Raw genomic sequence first — 6,462 nt, forward strand, 5'->3', positions numbered from 1 at the left:
GGCTTGGGGATAGAAGCTGTTAAGGAGCCTTTTGGTCCTAGACTTGGTGCTCCGGTACCACTTGCCATGCGGTAGCAGAGAGAACAGTCTATGACTTGGGTGACTGGAGTCTTTTATACAATTTTTTGGGCCTTTCTCTGACACCACCTTGTATATTCAGTTGAAGTCGGAAGTTTACATACACCTTAGCCAAATACATTTAATCCTAGTAAAAAATCCATGTCTTAGGTCAGTTAGGATCTCCACTTTATTTTAAGAATGTGAAATGTCAGAATAATGTCAGAATAATAGTTAAGAGAATGATTTCTTTATGCTTTTATTTCTTTCATCACATTCCCAGTTGGTCAGAAGTTTACATACACTCAATTAGTATTTGGTAGCATTGCCTTTAAATTGTTTAACTTGGGTCAAAGCTTCCCACAATAAGTTGGATGAATTTTGACCCATTCCTCCTGACAGCTGGTGTAACGGAGTCAGGTTTGTAGGCCTCCTTGCTCGCACACACTTTTTCAGTTCTGCCCACATATTTTCTATAGGATTGAGATCAGGGCTTTGTGATGGCCACTCCAATACCTTGACTTTGTTGTCCTTATGCCATTTTGCCATAACTTTGGAAGTATGCTTGGGGTCATTGTCCATTTGGAAGACCCATTTGCGATCAAGCTTTAACTTCCTGCCTGATGTCTTGAGATGTTGCTTCAATACATCCACATAATTTTCCTGCTTCATGGTGCTATCTATTTTGTGAAGTGCACCAGTCCCTTCTGCAGCAAAGCACCCCCACAACATGATGCTGCCATCCCCGTGCTTCATGATTTGGATGGAATTCTTCGGCTTGCAAGCCTCCCCCTTTTCCCTCCAAACATAACGATGGTCATTATGGCCAAACATTTCTATTTTTGTTTCATCAGACCAGAGGACATTTCTCCAAAATGTACGATCTTTGTCCCCATGTGCAGTTGCAAACCATAGTCTGGCTTTTTCATGGCGGTTTTGGAGCAGTGGCTTCTTCCCTGCTGAGTGGCCTTTCAGGTTATGGCGATATAGGACTCGTTTTACTGTGAATATAGATACTTATGTACCTGTTTCCTCCAGCATCTTCACAAAGTCCTCTGCTGCTGTTTTGTGATTGATTTGCACTTTTTGCACCAAAGTACATTAGTCTCTATGAGACAGAACGCATCTCCTTCCTGGGCGGTATGACGGCTGCGTGGTCCCATGGTGTTTATACTTGTGTACTATTCTTTGCACAGATGAATGTGGTACCTTCATGCGTTTGGAAATTTCTCCCAAGGATGAATCAGACTTGTGGAGGTCTATAATTTGTTTACTGAGATATTGGCTGATTTCTTTTGATTTTCTCATGATCTCAACTAAAGAGGCACTTAGTTTGAAGCTCGGCCTTGAAATCCATCCACAGGTGCACCTCAAATTTAATCAAATGATGTTAATTAGCCTACCAGAAGCTTCTAGAGCCATGACATCTTTTTCTGGAGTTTTCCAATGTGTGTATCTAAACTTCTGACTCACTGGAATTGTGATACAGTGAATTATAAGTGAAATAATCTATCTGTAAACAATTGTTGGTAAAATTACTTGTGTCATGTACAAAGTAGATTGGCAGCTTGGCCCCAGTGATGTACTAGGCCGAACGCATGACCCTCTACTGCCTTGTGTTCAGATGCCGAGCAGTTGCCAAACTAGGCGGTGATAAACTGGTCAGGATGCTCTCGATGGTGCCGCTGTAGAACCTTTTGAGGGTCTGGGGACCCAAGCCAAATATTGTCAGTCTCCTGAGGGGGAAAAGGTGTTAACGTGCCCTCTTCACAACTGTCTTGGTGTGTTTGGACCATGGTAGTTTGTTGGTGATGTGGACACCAAGGAACTTGAAACTCTTGAACCACTCCACTACAGCTCCATTGATGTGAATGGGGGCGTGTTCGGCCCTCCTTTTCCTATAGTCCACGATCATCTCCTTTGTCTTGATCACATTGAGAGAGAGGTTGTTGTCCTGGGACCACACTGCCAGGTCTTTGACCACCTCCCTAAAAGCTGTCTCATCGTTGTCGGTGATTGGGTCTACCACTCTTGTCATCAGCAAACGTAATGATGGTGTTGGAGTTGTGCTTGGCCACGCAGTATTGGGTGAAGAGAAAGTACAGGAGGACACTAAGCACGCACCCCTGAGGGGCCCCAGTGTTGAGGATCAGTGTGGCAGACGTGTTGTTGCCTACCCTTACCACCTGGGGGTGGCCCATCAGGAAGTCCAGGATCCAGTTGCAGAGGGAGGTGTTAAGTCCCAGGGTCCTTAGCTTAGTGATGAGCTTTGAGGGCACAATGGTGTTGAATGCTGAGCTGTAGTTAATGAGTAGCATTCTCACATAGGTTTTCCTTTTGTCTAGGTGGGAAATGGCAGTGTGGAGTGCGATTGAGATGGTGGCGTCATATGTGTGTTGGGCACAGGGACCAAGGTGGCCAAGGAGAGGTTGAAAATGTCAGTGAAGACACTTGCCAGTTGGTCCGCGCATGCTTTGAGTACATGTCCTGGTAGTCCGTCTGGCCCGGTAGCTTTGTGAATGTTGACCTGTTTAAAGGTATTTTCTTTACTACGGACAGCGTGATCACACAGTTGTCTGGAAAAGCTGGTGCTCTCAAGCATGCTTCAGTGTTGCTTATCTCGAAGCAAGCATAAAAGGAATTTAGCTCGTCTTGTAGGCTCGCGTCACTGGGCAGCTCGCGGCTGGGTTACCTTTTTAGTCTGTAATAGTTAATAGGTCAGGCTAGGTGGCCTATTAATTCCTTCTTGATGAATAAATAAAAAAGCCGTTTTGATTCTCAAATACTAGCCACCACTGTTGACCCGTCATTCAGGGTTTTGAGCCCCACATTTTTTTTTGTGGGGGGGGGGGGGGCTTGCCTGTTTTGCATGTTATTTTGGCATTAATACGTGTCACATATCAGTTTGTAAAAAATGTCGGAGTTAGTAAAGCCGCATACAAATATGGTCTGTTTTCTTAAGTAAGGCAGCTCCAAAATGCAGGTGTTTCAGCCAAGCTCAGTGCTTTCTGTGGTGGTGGGGCATGCCAGCAGAAAATAAGGAGTGTTGCGCAATAAGGAGTGTTGGCTCAGTGTTCTGTCACTCATGGGGATACTACATCACTGCCAGGTCTAAGGTCAGACCTTAAATTCTAACCTCTTGGGTGCTGCCATTGTTACATTAGAAGTGTCCGTCCAAGAAGGCTCAAGGTCATTGGCCACAGATAGAATTGTCAATTCACGTGATATATACAGTAGCTTTGATTGGATTGCATTCAAAATCTTAGCTACCAGTCATCATGAATCAAGTCGACAATCTACTGGCAAATCCTTTTTAATCCTTGTCATATGAAGAGAAATTATAGATAAAATGTATTGGTGCACATCGGCCATTGGACATAAACCTTACACAACGAGTTGAATATAGAATATTCAACAATGAGTGGTTTGGATGGAATCAGTGACAGTGGCTATGTGGTCCCAAATCTGGGATTAAGGGGCTCTTTTCCAAGTTTATGATAAGCATTCATCATTGGCCATGCTGTCAATGAAGCTTGATTTGTGCTGCGCTCAAAACAACTGTTAACTTAACTTCATTGAGTTCAAGACAACTGGGAATTCCGTAAAAAAAAAAAACTCTGACTGGGAAATACGATTTGAACGGTTATCCAACTCGGTATTGTAAGTCGGGCACTGAAGATCATGATTCAACCTGTTTTTTTCTGAGTTCCCAGTTGTCTTGAAGGCACCATAAATCCAGAGAATGCCAAACTTTGATTACAAAATTTGCCCATGATGGACCGCTGTGCCACCTTCCTGTTCAAGGGAGCACAGCACAACAAGGTGAGTCCAAAAATGTCTTGTATGCTGCTGCATAAATTATTTCATATGTCAGGGAGATATGTATACTGTAGCTAAGAAAGTAATTCTAATTGTATGTTGTGTAGTAAGCTGTTAAAAGCCCATGTTTATCACCTTAATAATTGGTCTATTTACCCCCCCATTCACCTACTGTTCTGACTTGGTGATGCACATATAGCCTATAGCCTGTTTTAGAGAAATGTAATCATCAACTTTTGTAAGAGCTGTCATTGTCTGCTTTACAAGTCCCCTTTAATCATCCTAAGGTTCTAACTTGGTGTACAGGGAGAAGACTGTAAGAATGGCCCATGTTCTGAATTCTGTCGCTGTACATTTCAAAAGTGCTAAACAAATAGTTCTATTGACTACGTCCGTCCTAGCTGGCTCATTGATGTCTTAATCGAAATTACGGATTTCCACTTATCCGCTTGTCATCCCCTTATGCCATAGTTTGTACATGTCAATTGTCAGTAAAAAACACATTTGTTGAAGCAAGACAGCCATATCAGCTATGTTTTTTTAAAGGCAGTAAATGAGGCTGAATTAACTTTCTCACTGACAGGCAAGGCTACGCTAGAAGTGTTAAGGTGTTGGGACTGCTTTTGGGACAGATTTATGTAGGCCCTAACAGTTTGTGGGCACCGTTTGTCACTGTTATAGTGCAATTAATTTATTGTTTAATGTTGTGTAGTGGCTTTGCTGGCATGCATCCCACTTTATCTTAGTTTTTTTGGCCCACCAAGATTTAGATGCTTAAAATCGCCACTGATAGCCACCTACCAGTTTTTTTTTAAAGTTGGTTTAAGTTATCCAGCGAGATAAGTTCCCAACCTCGTAACTCACTACCAAGCCATTTCAGGCTATCAATCAAGTAAGTAACTTGTCAAACTATTTTAGCTGGAATGCCTGCTGGCAAGGTTGCTCGACTTCATAAAATACTAAAATTGCTTTAATTCTTGGGTTACGGTACTATTTACCAGTGTGTCCTTTGTACTAAACTCCATAAAAGGCATAAAGGTTCTTAATCAATGTGCATTATTAATTAAATGACAAATTAATAGGTTATGAGGTGTGCTTAGAAAACCTATATAGAAAAATAGACATGTTTTTTTTTACAGAATTATGAATAACGATTATTGCTCTAGATTGCAGGAAAGGCTGTTTCAGGTGTTTGAAAAAATGCTAAATTCAAACCTCAACTACTTCGTGCCCCCTCCAAAATAATGGGTGCATGATGCCCCTGGTAGATGGTAATCGATTAGGTGATACCAGCTATTACCGCCAGGCCGCCGATACAAATCCCATATACACAAAACCGCCAGAATTCACAAATAATTTGTCCCCACCAGTATAAGACATTTTAACTCTGCCCAATGCCCCTGTAGCTAATTTAATGATCCCTATCCAGCTATTGTTTTTGTTGTACTATTGTTTGTGATTTACATTGTTGTGGTGACGCTGTGCTGTTGAGACAATTTTCATGAAAGGGATGCACAATAAAAAATATATTTATTAGATATAAAGTATGGTAATTATTTTAGAGAGCTTTGTGAGCCAATACATGTATGAAAACATGAAGCTGACACGTATGAAAATGGGTAAAACTCTTCCTTGAGAATCAGACACTAATTTGTCCACTGAGGATAATGTAGTAGCCATAAGACATCAAGTATTGAGAATCCACAAGAGACACTTGTAGAATATTATACATTTGAGACATCAGTGTATTTTTTTATATGAGTTAATATAGATATTAAAATGCCTTGTGCCAATAGAAGATCATGAGCACTAACCTAAAATACTTACTCCGGTGTTGGGACAGGGCAGATACGCCAGTGGAGTTTTCAAGTTGGCACCTTTCATCTTTAATGTTTCATTGATGAGCCTGCAACATCCCAAGAAAGCTCAACAGTGAGTTCTAGCGTCCCAGAACCTGTACCTGCCTAGTCTTCTCCCTCTTACTTTGAGTACCAGCTGGGATCTTTTCACTTCAGCCAGAGCCATTGGCTACTCCTTTCAGCAACACCTGATGTTGCCTTGATGGTTTGGCGAAGGGCATGGTTGCAGATTCCAAGGTCCTTCAGCTGGGTCAGATGGTTTAGACCATTTCTTCTTTAAGGTTGCTGCCCCTATCATCGCCAAGCCTATCTCCATCCTTTTTAACCTGTCTCTCCTTTCTGGGGAGGTTCCCATTGCTTGGAAGGCAGCCACGGTTCGTCCTTTATTTAAAGGGGGAGATCAAGCTGATCCTAACTGTTATAGGCCTATTTCTATTTTGCCCTGTTTATCAAAGGTGTTGGAAAAACTTGTCAATAATCAACTGACTGGCTTTCTTGATGTCTATAGCGTTCTCTCTGGTATGCAATCTGGTTTTCGCTCAGGTTATGGATGTGTCACTGCAACCTTAAAGTTCCTCAATGATTTCACCATTGCCCTTGATTCTAAGCAATGTTGTGCTGCTATTTTTATTCACTTGGCCAAAGCTTTTGATACGGTAGACCATTCCATTCTTGTGGGCCGGCTAAGGACTATTGGTGTCTTTGGCCTGGTTTGCAAACTACCTCT

Source organism: Oncorhynchus masou, chromosome 32 (assembly GCF_036934945.1).
Source record: "Oncorhynchus masou masou isolate Uvic2021 chromosome 32, UVic_Omas_1.1, whole genome shotgun sequence".
Taxonomy (NCBI): domain Eukaryota; kingdom Metazoa; phylum Chordata; class Actinopteri; order Salmoniformes; family Salmonidae; genus Oncorhynchus; species Oncorhynchus masou.